General features: G+C 47.9%; 1 long non-coding RNA gene across 1 annotated transcript; it reads right to left on the bottom strand.

Moving 5' to 3' along the window:
- Positions 1-16,517: 16,517 nt before the first annotated feature.
- LOC103629355 (uncharacterized) lies at positions 16,518-24,183 on the bottom strand. Its single transcript, XR_554324.4, has 3 exons — positions 23,692-24,183; positions 23,480-23,604; positions 16,518-21,471 (listed from the first exon to the last, which is right to left on the bottom strand). It is a non-coding gene; the product is annotated as an uncharacterized lncRNA (long non-coding RNA).
- Positions 24,184-24,826: the final 643 nt, after the last annotated feature.

Below are 24,826 nucleotides of genomic sequence, written 5' to 3'. Positions count from 1 at the left end.
GAACTTCCAAGAGAAAGCCTGATGAACAGAGATAGGCACGATCGAGAAATAGAAATTTTTACTGAGCATCCGAGATTGGGATAAATCTCCCGGCGTAACACGAAACTGACACCTGGGGTGTCACACCTTACATCTGGCTCCGCCCGCTGGCTTACGTCACGGGCAGTAGGCCTCGTGGCAGCATCAGGTCTCCGCCTAAGCGGGGAGTTGGAGCGCTCGCGGTATGGTCCGGACACGTGTCAGCACCGGACCCCCGCCTGGCCTTGATTGAGGCCTAGGTATTCTTTTCCTTGGAATCCTGGGGCCCTACTGTGAGTAGCCCGGACCCCTCCTGAGGGGTCCGGGACCCGTCCTGGAGGTCTGGTTTGTACCTGTCGAGGTCTTGAACCCCGCCAGGAAGTCCGGGCTGTGCATCCAGGGGTCCGGCACTTTCCCATGGGGGTCCGGACCCACTGTCGCCACCTTGGAGTATATCATCTCCTCTGGCCATGTGGCGGCCCCGGAGCTGCCCACGTGGAGGGGTCGGGTGTTGTTCACCGCTCGACTAAACATAGCCACGTGGACGCCGTGCCTTCATACTGTAGTAACGGGTACCCCTATTCCAGGGTACTGACAGTGGCCCCCGGGCCCGCCTTAGGGGAGGATACGAGCTTGCAGGTGGGGCCAAAGCTGGATTGTCGGTTGCCGCGCTGCTTATGTGTGCTCGCTGGCATAATTACTGCCAGTCCGCCCTCGGTCACGCCAACTGCCACGCCTGTCCTCACGGCTGACTGACCCGTGAGATCCGCACTTGATGGTTTTGCTGGGCCACGCGCGGGGTGCCTCAATACCGCTGCATTGGTTTTGAAAATTCACCTTCTCCGTCCTCTGCGGTGGCCCTGAGGGGGCGCGGTACTGGCGCGAGTGGCGGTTCGACTTCTCTGCACCCAGGAACCGGCACCCAAGGAGGATGACTCGTGGGCCCAGGCCCCCGTGTCAGAGGCTGGGCTGTTGGTTTCAGCGAAGGTGAAGAGGCACACTACCGTAGGCGGTGGCGTGCTCCTCACACGGCGGTTCGCCTTCCTCGCACACGGAGGCCGACGCCCGAAGAGTATGACTCATGGGCCTGGGCCCCCGTGTCAGAGGCTGGGCCGCTGCTTTCGGCGGAGTTGAAGAGGCACACTACCGCGGACGGTGGCATACTCCTCATGCGGCGATTTGTCTTCTCCGCACACGGAGGTCGATGCTTGAAGAGTATGACTCGTGGGCCCGGGCCCCCATGCCAGAGACCGGTCCGCTACTTTCGGTGGAGGTGACGAGGTGCACTACCGCGGGCGGTGGCGTGCTCTTCACGCGGCGGTTTGCCTTCGCCGCACACGGAGGCTGATGCCCGAAGAGTATGACTCGTGGGCCTGGGCCCCCGTGTCAGAGATTGCGCGCATCGGGCGAGGTCTTCTGTGGTGCTTCGGGGCGTCGGTTGGGGGAATCTCTCTTTAAAAAGGGGACTCCCTCGAGTTCTCTGCACTTGCAGTGCCCTGCTGCCCTTGAGTTCTCTGCGCTCTTCTGCCATCGTAGCCGCCATGGCCTTGCTAGACCCTCCCGAGCGCCTCCAGCCCGAGGTGGCACTCAACTTGGTGCGCAACCTGTTTGGATGGGGTGCGCCGGCGTTCGCCGGAAGGATCTGTGTCGGTGCCTCTCCTCATGGCAATCTCGCCGCTGGAGAGTTTGTGTTCTTCATCTCCAACCAACCTAGCGGGTTGGTGCTGCCGATCCCGCCTTTCATCGTGCTGCTGCTGAAGGAGGTTGGCCTCCAACCTCAGCACTTCACGCCCTGCTTCATCCTTCAGGCGGCCATCATCGCCTACCTCCGCAGGATGTCCGTGGGGGTGACGCTCCTTCCCGCTTCTTCTTCAAGCATTTGGGGGGAAGGATGTTCACCAGCCTCGTGAAGGTGGACAGCGGGCTGAGCTGCGGCTCCATCCCTCGCGCCCTCAACTCCTTGGGGTGGGAAGCGAGCCGTGCTACGGCTCCATCTCTTTGGCTTTGATGGCTTCGGTGCCGCCTCCGATGGTGATCGCTGGCCTGGCTACTGAGGACGCCGCCCGGGGGGTCATACAAGACGTCGTACGCCGTGGAGATGGCGTCCGCGCGCTTTAAGCTCGACCCTACTGATGTCGAGTAGGTCATACCTATAGACATATGGCTAGGGCCTCGCTTGAAGGCGGATTTAATAACTTTGTTTTTGTAAGGTACTTTTTGAGTACTACTTATCGAGCAGTATTAGTATTATCTGCATACTATTTGCCCCTATTGTGTGTGGCGTTGCCGACTCCTCCCTGGTACCTGGCCCCCTGGATGTAGGCTCGACGCATCGAGACTGGATACCAGCATACCTAAAAGAGTTGGCAACGGCCCCCAGGAGGCAGCCTCGACTGGGACCTGGACCTGAACACAGCTTCGGCTAGGGAGCATTAGCAGTACACCCAAAGGACCCATCGTTTGACATTAGCCATCCTTTGATACATGCACGGGACCTGCAGGTTTTAGTCTGGGAAGCCAAGTTGTGAGTCCGGACCCCCTGGACCGTGGTTCCAAATACTAGGACACCTGTCGCAGAGTGATGGAGCGTGCATGCTTATGGTACGGGACCAGGCTAAGCGGCTACATGGCTTCGGACCACCCTAGGAGACAAGTATCCATTCTTTAGAGCCAGACCCCAGGTTGTCGGACCCACAGGACTATAGCTCCGAATACTAGGGTGTCTGTCACAGAGTGGTGGAGTGTGCAGGCTTTGGGTACGAAACCAGGCTAAGCGGCTACACTACTCTGGACCACCCCATGGAACGAGCTCCTGTTCTTTAGAACCGACCCCCAGGCTACCGGATCCCCTGCTTTCGTAGAGGGGTCCTAAACTGTAGGCCTGGCTACTCAATTCTGATGTCATCATGCCGGAACAGATGGGAACTGCAAGGGTGGGTTAGATAAAAAATAATATCCGGAAACTGCAGGATAAATCCATGGAGACTGGAGGAAAAAACTGTCATAGAAGCACATCCGAGGGGGTAAATCTTCTCTTTATAACTCGACATGCATGCGTGCAGGCCAACAGCCCGGGCTTATGAGGGCAGACCTCACTGGGCTGGCGCACATGTATGCACAACCTAGTTACAAAAGGGAGAAAAACTCAACCCCTCAGACTTGCTCCTATGGATAGAACTTACAGAGATGCTCCAAGGGTTAGGAAGAGGTACTCCAGCTGTAGCAAGGTGGTTACCCCCGCGTCGGCACATTTCCGTCACCTTGAAGGGTCCTTCCCAGCTAGGGGAGAGTTTATGGGACCCTTCTTGGTTCAGTACTCGCCATAGGGCTAGGTCTCGACCCAGGGTTCCCTACTATGCACGAACCGTTAGTAGCGCCTGGGCACCTGGTTGCAACGTGCATTTCAGGTCGCTGCTTGCCCCCTGCGTGCAAGGGAAAGAGTCCACATCCTTACACTGTGGCCGCTCTTGCACAGATTCGTTAGAATACTGGACCTGTGAGGAGCCCATAAAGGTTTCCAGGGGAAGACATGCTTCGGCCCCGTAGACCAGGAAGGACGTGGTCTCCCCGATCGCCTGACTAGTTGTCATCGCCGGAGTTGGAGTCTCCGGTGAAAATGTCCTTCAGGACCCCTCGGGTGACTGATACCCGAGGTCCGGTTCTCCCACGGCCACCTCGCCGCTGTCGACTCTTTCCTTGCCAGGTCGGCAATGAGGAGGGGAGCCGTCCTTGGAGGTCTGCTCACGCCGTTCGCTGACGCGCTTCACGAGTTCGATGATCTCGCGACACTCCGCGGTGCTATGGCGACAGTTGGGGTGTACAGGGCATTAGCCGTTGTTACCCCTCTACGGCCGCGGGCGCTTGTTGCGCTCGTTTCGGCCCCTAGTCGCAGGTGCGATGACCGGAGCAGCAGACGACGGCCTCTCGGAGCCTCGGTTCTTCTTCTTTTTCTTTTTGCCGTCCTGAGAGACAGCACCCGAGCCACTCGTCTGGGCAACCCTGGTCTGTGGTGCCGAGTGCCATGCACGGCCCTCGGTAGCCCTGGCACACTTGTCGGCCAGAGCAAAAAGCGTGGTGACAGTTTCCACGTCATGCGTGGCCAACTTCTCCAGCATTTTTTCATCACGCACCCCCTAAACCCTAAACCCTTGGCGGAAGGCGGTGATGATGGAAGCGTCGGAGATACGGGGTATAGTCCCTCGTACCCTGGTGAAGCGGGAGATGAAAGTCCAGAGAGTTTCCCCAGGCTCCTGCTTCAGTGCATGGAGGTGAGCCTCCACGCCATGCCGCTAGTAAGCACTGGCGAAGTTCGTTGCGAACCTCGTGTAGAGCTCTTCCCAGGAGTAGATTGATCCTGGGGTAAGGTTCATGAGCCAAGTCCGGGTAGGCCCAGACAAGGCAACATGAAAATATGTTGCCATTACGTCGGTGTCTCCACTTGTTGCCGTAATGGCGGTGACGTACACCTGCAAGAATTTCGACGGGTTGGACATACCGTCGTACTTCTCCGGCTAGTGCGGCCGGAACTTGGGTGGCCAGGTCACCGCGCGGAGATGGTCCGCGAGCGTGGCACAGCCCACGCCAGCTAACAGGACACCTGCCTTGATCCGAGCGCCCGCTGGGGGTCTGTGGTGCTACCGCAGCAAAATCTTGATCGAGGTTGCGACCCTCAATGTTTTGCCGGCGCTCACGCGCCCTCTCTAGAGAGACTCGAGCATCCTCTCCCGCACGCCTGCGGTTGAGTTCTGCTCGGACGTCGTTGGTCTGTGCACCCCTCACCGAAGGTGAGCGCACAGACGCCGTCACCTCATGTTGGCGCCGGGATGACCATGGCCTCGACCTGGTCGAGTCGGAGTGCGCCATGCCGAGCAGTCGGTCGACGTCGTCACGCCACTGCTTCATGGCCCCTAGTGAGGCCGTGGAGCTTGGGGGGTGGTGCAACAACTCCCTGGCCGCAGACAACGCCCCCGGAGCGGCCCTCGATGGAGTCCGGGATATCTGCGTGGTTGTATGCGGCTGTGCAGCGTGCGCAGCAGCAATGCCCGGCATTGGGCGGTTGGGAACCTGTGGCGTGGAAGAAGCAGCTTCTTCCTCCATCAGAAAATCCACCGAAGTCTCAGCGCGGTGCTCCACGATTTGCACCATCATGCTGAGCAAGAAAACAAGCAAAAACCTAAAGCCTAAGCCCCTACCTGGCACACCAAATGTCAAAGAGGAAATTATCCGGTCGGGTGGCGGAACGCACCCGCCCTAAATCCTAAGATGAGGAGGGGCCTAAGCTTTTTGCCTGTCTGCTAAGTGAAGAACGAACACAAGAACACACAAGGGTTTAGAGTGGTTCGGGCCGCCGGAGCGTAATACCCTACTCCACTATGTGATGTATTGAGCTAGAGAGCTTGTATGAACTTGTGAGCCTGAGCTGGGTCTAAGTGAGCTTTAGTCTGCTTCAGTTGTAGCGTTGCGTGCCTCCCCTTTTATAGCTGAAGGGGGCACATACAAGGGTGTTGAGCCCCGACATGCGGGCCCAGGGACATAACGGATGTAATACTTGGAGCAACTAATGCCGGTTGCCAGTGCAATCTCCTTGTGCCCTGATATCCGTAGCCTACGTAGTATCGGCGTGCAGCGGAAGCTTCACTGGCAACGTACGAGTGATGATGAGCACAATGTATGCCACAACACGGGCGTACTGCCTGCCACCGGAGCGGACGGGCACGCCGCCTGCAGGATGGCCTGGCCGCCGTCCGTCAGTAGAGTGGACAGGGCACATTAAATGTTGAGGCGGCACATCGCTTGTCAGTGGAGTAGACAAGGCGTATTTAATGCTGAGGCGGCACATCACCTGCCAGCTTGACAGGCGGCGCGCCTCCTCCGCAATAAATCCGCGGCCCAGAGGCCTTACATCTGGCTCCATCCGCTGGCTTACGTCACGGGCAGTAGGCCTCGTGGCAGCATCGGGTCTCCGCCTGAGCGGAGAGTGGGAGCGCTCGTGGTATGGTCCGGACACGTGTCAGCACCGGACCCCCGCCTTGTGGCGGAACTGCCCGAATTATTCCAACTTAAGTGCCTAAGTCCTGCCTTAGAGGCTAGACCACACTTAAATGGGAATAACCCGTCAATCCCTCGGATCTAGTCCGACAAGGCCACTGACAGGATCAAGTACCACAATCTCACTCGATGGTGAGTCACAGAGCAGATACAATAAAGCATAAAACCATGCATTAAGGAGTATTAAATTATTACATCATCATCGGAGTTTTGCAGAAGTAGTCATCATTGTTCGAAGTGCAGCGGAATAAAACTAACGGTAAATAAACAGAGAGATGGGGAAGCCTGTCCCATCACTCCTCATGCTCCTCCTCAACCGAGGTAGGGTCCCACTCGACAGTCCAACCCGGTGGCAAGATGGACGGCCAAGTCACTCCAGCAACCATGTCCTGCAGAGAACCTGTAAAATTATGCCACAAGCAAGGCTGAGTATACTAATACTCAGCTAGACTTACCCGGTGTGAGGAGTCTACTCCTCTACCTCTAGACATGCAGTTGTTTGGCTGTGGGGTTTGGTTGCCAAAAGCACTAGCTGAGTTTCTAAGTCAAGTTTTAACTTTGTCAAATTTAAGTGTGACTCTCTTAAGGCTAAAAGTGTACTATCTACTCATACATGATATAAAATATTTTAGCAATCAACCTCTTTTGTCAACTCATCACATTTCCACTTGTTACTCAATGTAGCAGCATGGATCAAGCAGTCTCATTAGCTGCGAGAAGCAGACGATTCGAATCGAGTTTTCATCCTTGCAAGGTAAACCTAAACACACGACATGTAGGGGCACTCCGTCCCCATACACATCAACCGTCCCCATCGATTCCCCGTCAGCAGATCAGGGCTCACCGCCTTGGCGTACAATGCCTCACTGACCCCGACTACCGTCGTGCAGTGACCGCACTAGTACCCACCATAACCAGAATGGGAGACCACGTCTCAGGTCGCGTGAGGGGTAAAGTCTACTGCCAGGTTCAATCAGGTACTAGGCTTACCGATTTACCATATTTCTCGGCATGTGCTTAGTACGTTCAAACGCTTGACTCACGGTACCACACCTTAATCCTTATTCCAATTTTTATCCTGTAGACAACCAATCCCCATGGATTGTTGCCCACAAACCAACATCAATATGATAAGAAAGTGGATACAGCCAATTCCTGTCCTCGCGCGAGTGCTAGAAAAATCACTCGACTTCTACCGAGCTCCTAATTAATAAAGCAGCTACTCGACTTAGCATACTAGTATTCATCTGAATGGGATTCCTGAGATCATGCAACTAGGGTTTCAAACAACTCCTACACTTAAGTGCACAATCAATCCTACAATCATTAAGTATATTAAAATAGCATAATTAACAGGTTATGCATAAACCGGGGCTTGCCTTCCAAGGCTGTGGCAGGCAGATCCTCTGGTGGAGGCTCGGGTGCTGGATCCGGGGCTACCTCCTGAGCAGCTCCTTGCTCCGGCACGAGGATGTACTCTCCGTCAGCAAGGTTACAGTCTATCGAAATGCAATGAACATGTATGTCATGATTATGCAGGATTTAATAACATTATGCTAAGAGAAGAAAAACTAAGTTAATGAGTAACTTAGGGTTTCTGGGTCATACGTGGCTTTTAGTGGTTTATGCTTATCACTCTAGGTTTAGGTTTTGTTAGGGCTAGGCATAGTGAATTGGTATTGCCTTTATATATTTCAGTGGACAAGTTATAAAGGGATTTAGGATGACACTAATTCCTATTATTCATTTTTCCCTTTCTTTATTTTCTATTTATGGTTTCTAGTGTAGATTTGAACTACAACAGTGGTTTAACTTTTTTTCCAAAAATTCTATAAAAATTACAGTGGGTTGCCATGGGTCATTATAGCATGTTCTAAGAATTTGAGGTTTAAAATAAAAAGGCTATGATTTAGACAAAAATAACAAAAGTTGTGTAAAATGGGCCACTTTGCACTACATCTCTTAATTAGGGGTGGGTTTTGTCCTAAAAGTTATTTTTGTTGGCATCTAACAGTAATAATAAGCTTCTGTGCCAAAGATCACAGAAAGCTAAGGGATGGTTGTTTAGTTATGATTTTCTAAAGTTTAATGCCAAAAAGGCACTTTCTATTACATTGTTATTTGAAAAATGTCAAACAGCAGATTTCATATTTTTCCTAAGTTCTTAATAACAAAACATTAATTATCCCAAGGGTTGGGGTGTTTTCACCTTGGGGTTATTTTTGTAGGGTTTTTCTAAGTTTTCCTTGTTTTCTTAAAATAAAAGGGAACCTACTTATTTTATACTAAACCAGGGTATAATAGATTTTTCTAGTAAACTACATTGAATAATTACTCTAACAAAAATAGAGGTGCCCTCTGGTTCATTATTTAAATCACCTTTTCTATTTTTCTTAACCTTAAGCATATTGTAAAATAAATGGCAAAAACCAACTTAATGGGGTAGACAGAGAGGTTTAGCATTTTTAAACATGTCAGTAGGTGGATATAAACTTCTCCAAATTTTCCTAACCCTAGTCAAATAGTGCAACTATTTTTCTTCTTATTATTTAGCTTTTGGCCAAAACAATAATTAAATCAGAACCCTAAAGTTTTCTGTAGTACATAAGGGTTTTATATTTTTCCTAAGTAGTTTACATTATTTAAAGTCTGACAAAATTGGTTTGACTAAATTTGGATGAATTAAACAGAAGTTATGGATTATTCAAGTTCTGTCAAAATTTAAATCAGATTTAAATAAGGGTTTCCTGGAAAACTACTTTGCATCGAGGACCCTGGGTTATTTCCAAACTAACTCTCTCAGTTATACCCCCGCGTTACTATTCATTTGAGTCACCGACAGTTCAAAAAGCCCCCTAACCTTTCCTTCTTCTTTCCCGAGGTCCTTCCCCTAATGTAAACAGTACCCGCGGGAAAGAAAAGGGCGGCGCGGCTTACCGGCGGCGAGAAAGGTCCGGCGAGGGGCGGGGCTGGCTCGGAGAGGCTCTGGCGGTCACAGCGATGTATGGCTCGACGGCGGGGATGGCCGAAATCGCTCGGTCCACGTGCGCAGGCGGGTGTCCTCGTCGGCGGTTGGTGTGTCGGCCAAATCACGGCGATCTAGTTCAATCCATTGGCACGGTGACTTCACGGGGTGATGTAGAGACTGTGTGCACAAGGAATCGGAAAATGGTTCGGTGGATTACCCGGTCCACGCACTCCGGCGGGGTTGTGAACTCCGGCGACCGTGGACTGGCCTCTCCGGCGAAGCAGACTTCGATTCCTCGCTCGAGGAGCTTCACCGAGGTGTGCTCAGTCTTCTCCGAGGGCTGGACGGGGTCGGGAAAGGCTGGGTTGGCTGGTCTACAGCGGCAGGGGCTCGGGTGGCCACGGACATGCCGTGCACGGGCAACCGACGGTGAGTTTGAGCTCCGGTGAGGTTGAGCATGCGCGGAAGGGTATGGTCGACGCCTGAGTGGGCTTTATAGGCGCGGGCGCGGGCCATGGCGTCGGCTGGCCTTTCGCGCGACGCGGGGCGCGCGAGGGCGTGCTCTGGCGTGCACAGAGCGCGTCGAACACGTGTAGGTTTTCTTCTGCCCATGTTCCACAGCTCGCCCAAGTCGCAAACGTGTGAATCTTGGCAAAAATCCAGCGTGAGTCTTTTCCTGGCACCTAGGGCTGTCTCTCATCCGTGAGTCGCCATGGCAGATATGCCCTAGGTAGGGAGATCATTGGACGCCAAATCAGGTATGTCTCTCTGCCCACCTCGCGACAAAAACAATGCCAAGGCATGTCAAACGTCAAGGTCTCGGGCTCAACTTTTTCCAGTGGGTGCCCTAGGTGGTATGCCACATTTTTGGTATAGAACTTAGGTGGTTTTGATGCCATCTTCAAGGTGAACACGGTTGATCTTTAGATTAGGTGTAGTTTTTGACTTAGAGGGAATTTGAGAGCTCTAGCTCTTTCTCTACTTATGGAAGGGATTTGGGGTTTCTCAAGGGGTCTTTTTGCAACATTTCCTTCCCATATTTGCTGGTTATAAAGTTACTTAAAGTTTGGTTAAAGATTAACTCATTATTTGCACATTTGCTTATTCTCTCCCCCTCTCAACCATGGTTTTGGGAGATAGGGTTCAAGAGAGGTCTAGGGTTTACTCTCCTCTTGCCCAAGGTAGTAAGTGCACAAAAGCTTGAGTGATGCTCTTAGGTCATTAACAATCTTGATTAACACATGGTCTCCAAGGTTCTTATGTTCTTCTCAAGTTTCTACCACATGTGATCACAGTCATCAGTGCATAGATGTGCTCTGGCCATGGTAACACCTGAGGTGTTACAACCCTCCCCCCTTAAAGGAATCTCGCCACGAGATTTTAGGCAGAGTCCTCTAGAGGGTGCTACGAGAGCACGTTGATGGGATACTCTTTCTTATACTCAAGTTTCTCTAGTTAACTGCTCTTCGAATGTCATTCTCTTTGCAACTTCAGAAGGAAGCCCTTTTTAAGTTAAAATTTCACAACTTAGACTATCCTTGTTATCTAAGTTTTTCTTATAATTGTATTCAAAGGGTAGGTGGGGGTGGGGTCTTGGGGTTACGTACCGACTCCTTTGGGCAGAAAGTCGGGGAAGCGAGAGCGTTGAAAATCCTCAGTCTCCCATGTAGCTTCTTCTGCTGAATGGTGACTCCACTAAACCTTATACATTCGGATTGACCTTGCCCGTGTTGATCTCTCCTTCTGATCCAATACTTTGATGGGGTACTCTTGTTAGGACAAGTCTGGTTCTATCTCAATGTCTGGCTCAGGTAGCACTTCAGTGGGTAGGCGGACACATTTCCGCAGCTGAGATACATGGAACACATCATGAACCGTTGACATGCTGGGTGGCAACTTCAATTGATAGGCTACGGGTCCACAAGCTTCCTTGATCTCGTAGGGTCCGATGTAACGAGGAGCTAACTTGCCCTTAATCCCGAATCTCTGGACACCCTTGGTGGGTGATACCTTAAGATAAACATGATCTCCAACTTCAAACTGTAGAGGCTTCCGCCTCTTGTCATGATAGCTCTTTTGCCTGGCCTGAGCAGCTTCTGAGTTATTTGTAATAACCCTGACCTTTTCCTCTGCCTCAAGTACCAAATCTGGCCCAAATATTTCCCTTTCTCCTGCTTGAGACCAATTAAGCGGGGTCCTACACCTTCTCCCATATAAGGCTTCAAAAGGTGCCATCTTTAGACTGGACTGGTAGCTATTATTATATGAAAACTCTGCCAAGGAAAGACACTTGTCCCAATCCTTTCCGTAGTGTAGTACACATGCCCTTAACATGTCTTCCAAAATCTGGTTTATCCTTTCTGTCTGGCCATCTGTTTGGGGATGGTATGCTGAGCTTCGTATTACATGGGTCCCAAGTGATTCCTACAATTGTTCCCAAAATCGTGCCACAAATGGTGCTCCTCTGTCTGATACTATAGTCTTGGGTATCCCTTGCAAACGAACTATCTGGTCAATGTAGATTTCTGCATACTTCTCTGTCCTGTGGGTGGTGTGTACAGGTAAGAAATGAGTCGTCTTGGTCAACCTGTCCACAATAACCCAAATGGAATCATGGTGCCTGGAGGTATTGGGCAATCCTACGATAAAGTCCATGCAAATGTCCTCCCATTTCCAAGATGGTATAGGAAGGGGTTGCAAAGGGCCTGCTGCCTTCAAATGACTGGCTTTGATTCTCTGGCAGGTATCGCACTCGGATATGTACTTGGCAATTTCCCTCTTCATCCTGGTCCACCAATATAAAGATCTGAGGTCATGATACATTTTGTTGCTACCAGGGTGCATGGAGAATTTGGAAAGGTGAGCTTCATCCAGTATCTTCTTTCTGAGCTCAGGGTCCTTGGGAACAACCAATCGATCTCCAAACCATAAAATTCCCTTGCTGTCCTGACGGAAGCACTTGTATTTCTCTGCCTTCTGCTTGATCATTTCTTTGATAACCTGAACACCCTTATCTTCAATTTGTGCCCTGACTATTTGCTCTTGCAATGTGGGCTCCACCGAGATATAGTTTAAGTCGCCAGAAGAAACAACTTCCAGGTTCAATTTGCACAACTCATCACATAGTGTGGTAACTCTCGCATCCATGTTCATACAATTGCACTGGGCCTTTCTGCTCAAGGCATCTGCCACAACATTGGCTTTGCCAGTATGGTAATGCACCTCCAAATCATAGTCCTTGATTAATTCTAACCATCTTCTCTGCCTCATGTTCAGATCTGCCTGAGTGAAGATGTATTTGAGACTCTTGTGATCAGTGTAGATGTTACAGTGAGCTCCCATCAAGTAGTGTCTCCATATCTTCAGAGCATGAACCACAGCTGCTAATTCCAGATCATGTGTAGGGTAGTTCTGCTCATGGGGTCTGAGTGCTCGGGAAGCATAAGCAATTACTATGTTATCTTGCATCAAGACACATCCCAATCCCGTACCAGAAGCATCACAATAAACCTCAAAGGGCTTGGTGTTATCAGGTTGAGCCAGCACCGGGGCTGTTGTCAAATGCTGCCTCAAAGTATGAACGACATCTTCGCACTTCTGGCTCCAATCATACTTGACTCCCTTCTTCAACAGTTCAGTCATTGGTTTGGCAATTCTGGAGAAATCCGGAATAAATCGTCGATAATACCCTGCCAATCCCAGAAAACTCCGAATCTGCCTCACTGTAGTCGGGGGTTTCCAATCCATTACCTCTTGTACCTTCTCAGGATCAACTGATATCCCATCCTGAGAAATTGTGTGACCCAAGAATTTAATCTCCTTTAGCCAGAATTCACATTTAGACAACTTAGCATAAAGACGATGATCGCGCAGTCGCTGAAGCACGATGTGCAGGTGCTCAGTATGTTCGTCTTCATTCTTGGAATAGACCAGAATATCATCAATGAAAACGACCACGAACCTGTCCAACTCTGGCATGAATACTGAGTTCATCAAGTACATGAAATAAGCTGGGGCATTGGTCAGCCCAAAGGACATCACCAAAAACTCATAAAGCCCATATCTAGTTGAGAAGGTCGTCTTGGGAATATCACTAGCACGGATCTTGATCTGATGGTAACCTGAGCGAAGATCTACCTTGGAGAATACCTTGGCTCCTACCAACTGATCGAACAACACATCAATGTGGGGCAGCGAGTATTTGTTCTTGATGGTCACCGCATTGAGAGGGCGGTAGTCAACACACATTCTCAAACTCTCATCCTTTTTCTTCACGAATAAGGCTGGACATCCCCATGGTGAAGTACTTGGGCGAATAAACCCCTTGTCTAACAACTCTTGCAATTGCTTTTTCAGTTCTGCCAGTTCCGCGGGAGGCATCCTATAGGGTCTCTTGGAGATAGGAGCAGTCCCGGGTTGCAATTCGATGGCAAACTCAATGTCTCGGTCAGGTGGCATCCCTGGCAATTCATCCGGAAACACATCCGGGTAGTCACAAACCACTGGGATCTTTTCCACTGGGGATTCTATCATAATGAAGGCACAAGAACGGGTGCATCCCTGGTCGGGCAAAAATAGTGTGGTTTCACCACAAGTTGGTGAATGCACCTCAATGGCCCTAGCTGCAATGTCAATAACTACCTGATGCCTGGTTAACCAGTCAGTTCCCAATATAATATCCACGCTATCCAAACCCAAAATGAGGAAGGTGGTTTTAATTATTAGACTACCAAACTTTATGGGCACATGTCTGTTGATTTGATAGGTGGCAACCCTGCCTCCTGGTGTTGAAATTATAATGCCCCCATCGGTGTGGTGAAAGGGCAACTGGCACTTGGCACTAAATTTGGCACTGATAAAACTATGTGATGCACCAGAATAAAAAAGAATGATGGCAGGATAATTCAAAACTGTAAAGATACCAGTCATGACGGGTGCCCCCTCTGGAATATCAGCCATGGTGGTGAAGTTTAGCCTGCCTTGCCTCACTTGCACCTTCTGTCTCTTGCCTTGATTCTGATTAACATTCTACCCCTGCCTCTGCTGGTTCCTGGGGCAATTCTTGGCATAATGTCCGGTGTTTCCGCATGTGAAACACCTGTTGTCATTTGCCTGGCGATACTGCTGCTGCTGTTGATTGCTCCTCTGAGCTGGAAACTGGGTGCGGTTGGGTGCCTGCTGCTGCTACTGTGGTCGGATCACCCATCGCCCTTGCTGCTGCTGAGGTCCCCTGTTCTGAGTGTCAGACACAATCCTGAAGCGCTGTGGCTGAGCTGAGGGTCCTGCCACAGGGGTCTTCCTCTTCTTTTCTGCCTGACGAGCTGTGATGCAGTCCTCCTGGGAGATAGCCATGTTGACCAACTCATTATAGCTGTTGGCCGTGACGGTGTTGAGACGGTCACGGAGCTTAGTGCTGAGCCCCCTCCTGAACCTGTCTCTCTTCTTCTCGTCCCTATCTGCGTGATATCCAGCATACTAGCACAGGTCATTAAAAGCCTGAGCATACTGCAACACTGTTCTGTTGCCCTGAGTGAGCGCCAGAAACTCGTTGAGCTTTCGGTCCATAATTCCAGCTGGTATTTGGTGTCCCCTAAAAGCTGCCTTGAACTCTCTCCATTCCACCTCTCGGTCCTCTGGCTCCATGGCAAGAAAATGGTCCCACCAAGTCCTTGCGGGTCCGCGAAGCTGCTGGGTGGCGAACCTGACTTTAGTGACCTCTGAACAAGCTCCATGGAGTAGCGGGAATTTGGATTCCACTACTCTAAACCACACATCTGCATCAAGTGGGTCCTCTGTCCTGGTGAACAATGGAGGCTGGGTACTGAGGAACTCCTGGTAGGTAGCTGCATCGGGGTGACGCTGATGGTCTCCACCACCATAATGCTGATGTGGTGGCTGACGCTGAACTAGCTGCCTCAAGATCTCATTCTGCTGAGCCATTAGCTCCTGCAGAGTGGGAGGCGGTGGCGGCGGTGGAGGAACGCGCTCATTCTGGCCACGACGCTGTCTCCCGGCCATCTGAAAAATCACATATATTCTTAATACCATATCTTCAAGTTTACGGTTTAATCGTGGTGAAGGAGTCAAAGGCGAATTGATAGCTTCCGACATAAACAAAAGGATTTCAAAAGGCATAACTTTCTTTCCAAATTTAAAACTAACAACATCCATCAACCATGGTTCCAAAAGAGTTTAACATGATTACATCAATGGTTCCAAAAAGACTCAACTCTATCTAGCCTAGTACCCCAAGGGTGCAAAAGCTAAGCTAGCTGCGAGGAGTCCTACCATCACCGACTTCTAACTCTATCCCTGACACCTAGTGAGCGAACGAGGCAACACTCGACTCGGGGGAAGGTGGTCTCCCTGAGCCAGCAGTGTCCACGCTGGAGGCAGGCTCCTCTCCTCCCTCAATGTCGACGTCCTCATTGGCCTCCATGTCCTGGATCTCCTGGTGATGCATATCTAGGTGCTCACTAGCCTCGGCAAGCTGCTGCTGGGTGTTAATGAGCTGATCCTCGAGAACCTCGATGGTGTTCTCCCTAGTACCCACTAATTCCTCCAGCTCTTGGATCTCATTGGATAGCTGCTCCACCTGCGAGTCCTTTTCCACCATCTCAGTGGACAAATCAACCACAAGCTCCTCTCTGTTGTCCAAGGTGATCTTTGTTGCCTCCAATAGTGCCATCAGATGAGACATTGCCTCACCACGCATCACTTGCAGACGGTACAGAGCATTCATGCACCGTATGGTCAAGTGCGCAGTCTAACCCGGGTAGATAGCCCAGATGTCCTTGGCACGCTCCACCCGATCCTTCCACATTGGGTCGTCCTCCCTTTCCGCGGGGAACAAGCCAATGGGGTGGGTAGACAGCTCCAAGGGATGGAATCCGCAGAAAGTGGTCAACGCGTGCAGAGCAATCGCCTCAATCGTGTCCTCAGCCCGATATCTAAAGGACTCAGAGTCCAGTGAACGCCAGCCTGGCTGTAGGGGATGAGGCTCCAGGGTCATCCTCACCCTACAGCGGGGCACTCGGTGCTTCTCGAACTGCTGCACCGCGTATTGAGGAGGTGTCGTGTATCCGGCCCCCTGAAGTACCTCCCACAAAATACGGGGAAAGCCCTCTCGTGCAAGCCCGTCAGTGTGGGACAGTGCATTTCCGTCGTCTGAGGATCCGTGGGAAGTCATCTGTGTACGGTTAAGCGTAAGTAAAAGAAAAAGAATTATAAATAGAACAAGAAAAATAAAACTCAGCTTCTCTCCAACTATAAAAGTGGTATTGGGATACTTAGTTGGTCATCATTTTGTTTTTAAGTCTTTACTCAATTATCCATTTGCTTAATTAAGAATGCATGCATGTTCGTCCTAAATGACCTCACATCAATAAAAAAAGAATAGGGAAGAACTCCCATCCCTTATAATAGCCTGTAGGGCTTAATCACTTAGCCACCTAACTACCCCTCTATCATCCCAAGGCTTCACGTCCTAAATCTATCCTGATCGTCCTACGATCTATCCAACATTTGTTTCTATCAAGTTTTACTTCGGAAAAGGATGATATTTATATTTTATTGATTCCTCTGTGGTGGTACAAGCTCCGATACCAGCTCTGGCGGAACTGCCCGAATTATTCCAACTTAAGTGCCTAAGTCCCGCCTTAGAGGCTAGACCACACTTAAATGGGAATAACCCGTCAATCCCTCAGATCTAGTCCGACAAGGCCACTGACAGGATCAAGTACCACAATCTCACTCGATGGTGAGTCACAGAGCAAATACAATAAAGCATAAAACCAAGCATTAAGGAGTATTAAATTATTACATCATCGGAGTTTTGCAAAAGTAGTCATCATTGTTCGAAGTGCAGCGGAATAAAACTAACGGTAAATAAATAGAGAGATGGGGAAGCCTGTCCCATCACTCCTCATGCTCCTCCTCAGCCGAGGTAGGGTCCCACTCGACAGTCCAACCCGGTGGCAAGATGGACGGCCAAGTCACTCCAGCAACCATGTCCTCCAGAGAACCTGTAAAATTATGCCACAAGCAAGGCTGAGTATACTAATACTCAGCTATACTTACCCGGTGTGAGGAGTCTACTCCTCTACCTCTAGACATGCAGCTGTTTGGCTGTGGGGTTTGGTTGCCAAAAGCACTAGCTGAGTTTCTAAGTCAAGTTTTAACTTTGTCAAATTTAAGTGTGACTCTCTTAAGGCTAAAAGTGTACTATCTACTCATACATGGTATCAAACATTTTAGCAATCAACCTCTTTTGTCAACTCATCACATTTCCACTTGTTACTCAATGTAGCAGCATGGATCAAGCAGTCTCATTAGCTGCGAGAAGCAGACGATTCGAATCGAGTTTTCATCCTTGCAAGTTAAACCTAAACACACGACATGTAGGGGCACTCCGTCCCCTCACACATCAACCGTCCCCATCGATTCCCCGTCAGCAGATCAGGGCTCACCGCCTTGGTGTACAATGCCTCACTGACCCCGACTGCCGTCGTGCAGTGACCGCACTTGTACCCACCATAACCGGAATGGGAGACCACATCTTAGGTCGCGTGAGGGGTAAAGTCTACTGCCAGGTTCAATCAGGTACTAGGCTTACCGATTTACCATATTTCTCGGCATGTGCTTAGTACGTTCAAACGCTTGACTCACGGTACCACACCTTAATCCTTATTCCAATTTTTATCCTGTAGACAACCAATCCCCATGGATTGTTGCCCACAAACCAACATCAATATGATAAGAAAGTGGATACAGCCAATTCCTGTCCTCGCGCGAGTGCTAGAAAAATCACTCGACTTCTACCGAGATCCTAATTAATAAAGCAGCTACTCGACTTAGCATACTAGTATTCATCTGAATGGGATTCCTGAGATCATGCAACTAGGGTTTCAAACAACTCCTACACTTAAGTGCACAATCAATCCTACAATCATTAAGTATATTAAAATAGCATAATTAACAGGTTATGCATAAACCGGGGCTTGCCTTCCAAGGCTGTGGCAGGCAGATCCTCTGGTGCAGGCTCGGGTGCTGGATCCGGGGCTACCTCCTGAGCAGCTCCTTGCTCCGGCACAAGGATGTACTCTCCGTCAGCAAGGTTACAGTCTATCTAAATGCAATGAACATGTATGTCATGATTATGCAGGATTTAATAACATTATGCTAAGAGAAGAAAAACTAAGTTAATGAGTAACTTAGGGTTTCTGGGTCATACGTGGCTTTTAGTGGTTTATGCTTATCACTCTAGGTTTAGGTTTTGTTAGGGCTAGGCATAGTGAATTGGTATTGCCTTTATATATTTCAGTGGACAAGTTATAAAGGGTTTTAGGATGACACTAATTCCTATTATTCATTTTTCCCTTTCTTTATTTTCTATTTATGGTTTCTAGTGTAGGTTTGAACTACAATAGTGGTTTAACTTTTTTTCCAAAACTTCTGTAAAAATTACAGTGGGTTGCCATGGGTCATTATAGCCTGTTCTAGGAATTTGAAGTTTAAAATAAAAAGGCTATGCTTTAGACAAAAATAACAAAAGTTGTGTAAAATGGGCCACTTTGCACTACATCTCTTAATTAGGGGTGGGTTCTGTCCTAAGGGTTATTTTTGTTGGCATTTAACAGTAATAATAAGCTTCTGTGCCAAAGATCACAGAAAGCTAAGGGATGGTTATTTAGTTATGATTTTCTAAAGTTTAATGCCAAAAAGGCACTTTCTATTACATTGTTATTTGAAAAATGTCAAACAACAGATTTCATATTTTTCCTAAGTTCTTAATAACAAAACATTAATTATCCCAAGGGTTGGGGTGTTTTCACCTTGGGGTTATTTTTGTAGGGTTTTTCTAAGTTTTCCTTGTTTTCTTAAAATAAAAGGGATCCTACTTATTTTATACTAAACCAGGGTATAATAGATTTTTCTAGTAAACTACATTGAATAAGTACTCTAACAAAAATAGGGGTGCCCTCTGGTTCATTATTTAATTCACCTTTTCTATTTTTCTTAACCTTAAGCATATTGTAAAATAAATGACAAAAACCAACTTAATGGGGTAGACAGAGAGGTTTAGCATTTTTAAACAGGTCAGTAGGTGGATATAAACTTCTCCAAATTTTCCTAAACCTAGTCAAATAGTGCAACTGTTTTTCTTCTTATTATTTAGCTTTTGGCCAAAACAATAATTAAATCAGAACCCTAAAGTTTTCTGTAGTACATAAGGGTTTTATATTTTTCCTAAGTAGTTTACATTATTTAAAGTCTGACAAAATTGGTTTGACTAAATTTGGATGAATAAAACAGAAGTTATGGATTATTCAAGTTCTGTCAAAATTTAAATCAGATTTAAATAAGGGTTTCCTGGAAAACTACTTTGCATCGAGGACCCTGGGTTATTTCCAAACTAACTCTCTCAGTTATACCCCCGCGTTACTATTCATTTGAGTCACCGACAGTTCAAAAAACCCCTGACCTTTCCTTCTTCTTCCCCGAGGTCCTTCCCCTAATGTAAACAGTACCCGCGGGAAAAAAAGGGCGGCGCGGCTTACCGGCGGCGAGAAAGGTCTGGCGAGGGGCAGGGCTGGCTCGGGGAGGCTCTGGCGGTCACAGCGATGTACGGCTCGACGGCGGGGATGGCTGGAATCGCACGGTCCACGTGCGCAGGCGGGTGTCCTCGTCGGCGGTGGGTGTGCCGGCCAAATCACGGCGATCTAGTTCAATCCATTGGCACGGTGAGCTTCACGAGATGATGTAGAGACTGTGTGCACAAGGAATCGAAAAATGGTTCAGTGGATTACCCGGTCCACGCACTCCGGCGGGGTTGTGAACTCCGGCGACCGTGGACTGGCCTCTTCGGCGAAGCAGACTTCGATTCCTCGCTCGGGGAGCTTCACAGAGGTGTGCTCAGTCTTCTCCGAGGGCTGGACGGGGTCGGGAAAGGCTTGGTTGGCCGGTCTACGGCGGCAGGGGCTCGGGTGGCCGCGGACACGCCGTGCACGGGCAACCGACGGTGAGTTTGAGCTCCGGTGAGGTTGAGCGTGCGTGGAAGGGTATGGTCGACGCCTGAGTGGGCTTTATAGGCGTGGGCGCGGGCCATGGCGTCGGCTGGCCTTTGGCGCGACGCGGGGCGCGCACGGGCGTGCTCTGGCGTGCACAGAGCGCGTCGAACACGTGTAGGTTTTCTTCTGCCCATGTTCCACAGCTCGCCCAAGTCACAAACGTGCGAATCTTGGCAAAAATCCGGCGCGAGTCTTTTCCTGGCACCTAGGGTTGTCTCTCATCCGTGAGTCGCCATGTCAGATATGCCCTAGGTAGGGAGATCATTGGACGCCAAATCAGGTATGTCTCTCTGCCCACCTCGCGACAAAAACAATGCCAAGGCATGTCAAACGTCAAGGTCTCGGGCTCAACTTTTTCCAGTGGGTGCCCTAGGTGATATGCCACATTTTTGGTATAGAACTTAGGTGGTTTTGATGCCATCTTCAAGGTGAACACGGTTGATCTTTAGATTAGGTGTAGTTTTTGACTTAGAGGGAATTTGAGAGCTCTAGCTCTTTCTCTACTTAAGGAAGGGATTTGGGGTTTCTCAAGGGGTCTTTTTGCAACATTTCCTTCCCATATTTGCTGGTTATAAAGTTACTTAAAGTTTGGTTAAAGATTAACTCATGATTTGCACATTTGCTTATTCTCTCCCCCTCTCAACCATGGTTTTGGGAGATAGGGTTCAAGAGAGGTCTAGGGTTTACTCTCCTCTTGCCCAAGGTAGTAAGTGCACAAAAGCTTGAGTGATGCTCTTAGGTCATTAACAATCTTGATTAACACATGGTCTCCAAGGTTCTTATGTTCTTCTCAAGTTTCTACCACATGTGATCACAGTCATCAGTGCATAGATGTGCTCTGGCCATGGTAACACCTGAGGTGTTACACGCCTGGCCTTGATTGAGGCCTGGGTATTCTTTTCCTTAGAATCCTGGGGCCCTACTGTGAGTAGCCCGGTCCCCTCCTGAGGGGTCTGGGACCCGTCCCGGTGGTCTGGTTTGTACCTTTCGAGGTCTTGAACCCCGCTAGGAAGTCCGGGCTGTGCATCCAGGGGTCTAGCACTTTCCCGTGGGGGTCCGGACCCACTGTCGCCACCTTGGAGTATATCGTCTCCTCTGGCCACGTGGCGGCCCCGGAGCCACCCACGTGGAGGGGTTGGGTGTTGTTCACTGCGCGACTAAAGATAGCCGTGTGGACGCCGTGCCTTCATACTGTAGTAACGGGTACCCCTGTTCTAGGGTACTGACAGTGTTGCTAGATGACACTCATTTGGCGAGTATCTCCCAATCTAGCACTCGATCAGATTATCCAGCTTCAGGTTCATTCATCAACTTCACTTGAGATTAATCCATCCCGTGTCCTTCGTAATTGGTGATCAATTAATGTACCTATATGATATGCATAATGTATATGAGCGAGAATAAGCATAAACAATACAAGATAATAACACTATGCCGAAGCGGGTAATATATATTACTAGTAAGGCATTACAACTCCAAGGCAAACACTCGATACCTTTAAATTAACAACAATCATGATCCTCGAGCTAGAGGGACCTAATTCAAACATTTGGAAATCATAACTAAACCCAAGCCATAAGCTAAAGCATAACATCAATAGGTTGTTACCCTTAGACTTGTCACTTTTTAACACTCAAAACTTGGAAAAGGTGATAGAACACATGTAACTAACTTTCTAATTAAATAAGGCCCGGCACAAGCATCAAGAAAGCAGTACATCTCAAAGGATTTCTAGAACTTAGGTTCACTAGTGATAGTCACCTAAGACTTAGATTAAAGATATGAGTAGCTTAACTAGTTTCCTAAACTTCTTTCCCAAATTAACTTATTGTAAAACACCAACTAATAAATCATCACATTTCTATTCAATCACACCAGTAGAACACTTACCACACAACATAAAGTTCCATAGAATTTGCATTCTCAAAAATTAAAGATCTAAAGCATAAAAGATGAAATATAAGAAGTGTTCCATACTTTCCTTAGATTACTTAGTATAGCACATTAAGCTTGGGACACTTGTTCACTTGAGTTTAGCAAATACAAGACTGCACCAATCAAGAACTACTAAATTTACTTAGTCAAACAAGAATAACCTCAATCAATTTAATTTCACACTTGCAGAATTTCTGGACAGCAGCACAGCAGTCAACGGTTTTGCTCATAACTCACAAAACATTCATCCAAAAATAGTGTACTAAGACTTTCTGGAAAGCCTAAGTAATCTTCTACAACTTTGATATTATCATCACCATAAGATTAGACACTTTGAAAGGTCAATCAGTATTAAACGATAATGCTGTCCAGATTTGGACAGAATTTGACTACTCCCTTCAAAAATCCATAACCAGAGATTTAATCATCCAAAACATGTGATCTTAGAATTTTTAGAAAGCTAATAAAAATGTCTAAAACTCATTTATTATCATCTCAAGGTTATTCAATGTGTATCGAAGTCAGTTAATACAAACAAACATTGTTGTCCAGACTTTTGACAGATTCAAACATCACATTTCCAACAGCCATAACTTGATTTCTAGACCACCAAAAGGGGGTGATTCAAGACTTTTTTGGAAAGCCTAAGAAAAGTACTACAACTTATTTATAATTACTAAGAACTGATTCTAAGTTTAACTTGGGCAAACAAGGTCATTTTCGAAATCTGTACAGAATCTGGACAGATTCTGATACTGAACTTGTGAAAAGCATAACTTTCAGACTATTGGGCCTATAGTCTTGAAATTTTAACACAAGTAAGATAGAGAGGTGATCTACAACTTTTATATATATCACTTCTACAGAAAACATGGTTTACTTCACTAAACTACCTACATACTAAAACTGGACACAGTCCAAACAGCAAGTCCAAACAGCAAACATTCCAATTTTTATCAGGGTTCGTAACCAACATCTTACAAATAGGTTAAATTTACTACAACATATATTTGGTGAACATAGAACTTATTCAATTATACTTCTATGAGCATGACTATAATCCTCACATATATAGAAATTTCTTAACCCAATTAAAGGCTACATCTATTTTATTGTCTAGAACACAAATACTTCACCTAATCTTGCATTTTAAATATGAATCCCACATCACACCACACTTGGTAATCACAAGAGCATTATCAACACAAACACCTAACCATCCATTCATTCATAATTAAACTAGCTGGCCAAAATATAAATTTGCACATCAAAACCTAAATCGACTAAAAACTCGCAAGGGCAACGACGAACATCGACTCCATCCAATTACAACTAGACATATTCACTTTAGCACACCTGTGCTAGAACAAGAAAATCATCGACTACATCTCTAATCAATCCATCAATCAAATTAATTTGCAAGGATAGTGACGAGGCTCACCAAATTCGAATCGACTCGATATATTCTAAAATGACAACGACTTTTGGCTTGGACCTTTCACCGAACACCTGGTGGATGATGTGCTGAAACATTCCACTTCATCCCAATTACCCTAAGTGCCATACCTCCACAAAATCACACACATACACACAAATCACAAGTTAGCAATCGACGTAGAACGCTAAAACGACAGAGCTAGAACAGGACCTCACCGAGGGTCGACGGCGTTGCGAACGTGCTGCTACAGAGAGGTGCATAGCCATGGGGAAGGAGTAGAGGGACATTGTTGTCCATGGCTGGGAAAATGAGGGCGCTAGGCGCTGCAGCAGAGAGAAAGATAGAGGGAGACGACGTCGGCTTGGAGAAGAAATAGATGCAGTGAAGGCGAGGTCGCCATGGCAAGGGGAGTAGAGACGGCTGCCTTCGGAATTCGGACATGGGGGCGAGCTGGGCATAGGGTCGGCCACCATGGGGAAGAGACCTGGGCGCCCATGGAGAGGAGCGCGACCAGCAGAGAACCAAGAGGGAGAGGGCTGGGGCAAGCTCCATGCTGGCCGTCCAAGTTGCAGAGATGAGAGAGAGAGGAGCATGGAGGGCGCCGTGAGGGAGGCGAGTCGCAGGAGAGGAGATCGGCTGATGCTCCATGGAATCAGCAGAGAGGAGGCAACTTGGGGATAAGGCTGAGATGAGCTTGAGCGGTGTCTGGATAAGAATAGAAGGAAATGATAAGAAAAATAAGAACTTTCCTTTTTTTACAATAACCTATGGATAAATACGGGTGCTTAAATTTGCATTTAACAGATGCACAAATCGATTGGGCCGAATTGAGATTGACGATAATATTTGAACGATGTTTGATTTGGTAGACGTTCTTAGAATCAGATAAAGTTTTACCAGATATTTATACCAGAACGTTTGGATTTAGGCGAGATGCAATCGGAATGAACTGGAACGATGTCAACAACGCTATTTTATACTGCATTCAATTTGATTTGAAATCAAATAATTTCATTCGTGGTATGAACACCTGATTCCACGGTTATAGATAATTTACTAGAGAAACAATCTCATTTATAAATCCTCGGACGTGACGATTTCTCGGTTGGCAAGCAGGGACTAAATTATTTGGTACCGAAAACTTTAGTCTTCGAGTTCTATTTAATTTGTTTGGTATGAAATCAGAGAACTGAACTAAATATTCAAATTTGTATTTGCGCGAGTGATGAATTTTAGATAATCACCAGACTCGCCAATCTCCGGAACAAATATGTTCTGACTTCGCAAAGCAGTTAGAATAGACCGGATAGACAAAGACATAAAAGATATCAAAATTTTTATAGGTGAATA

This window comes from Zea mays, chromosome 6 (genome assembly GCF_902167145.1).
Source record: "Zea mays cultivar B73 chromosome 6, Zm-B73-REFERENCE-NAM-5.0, whole genome shotgun sequence".
NCBI lineage: Eukaryota > Viridiplantae > Streptophyta > Magnoliopsida > Poales > Poaceae > Zea > Zea mays.
The sequence above is the reverse complement of the archived record's forward strand: the minus strand, read 5'-3'. Positions and strand labels throughout refer to the sequence as shown.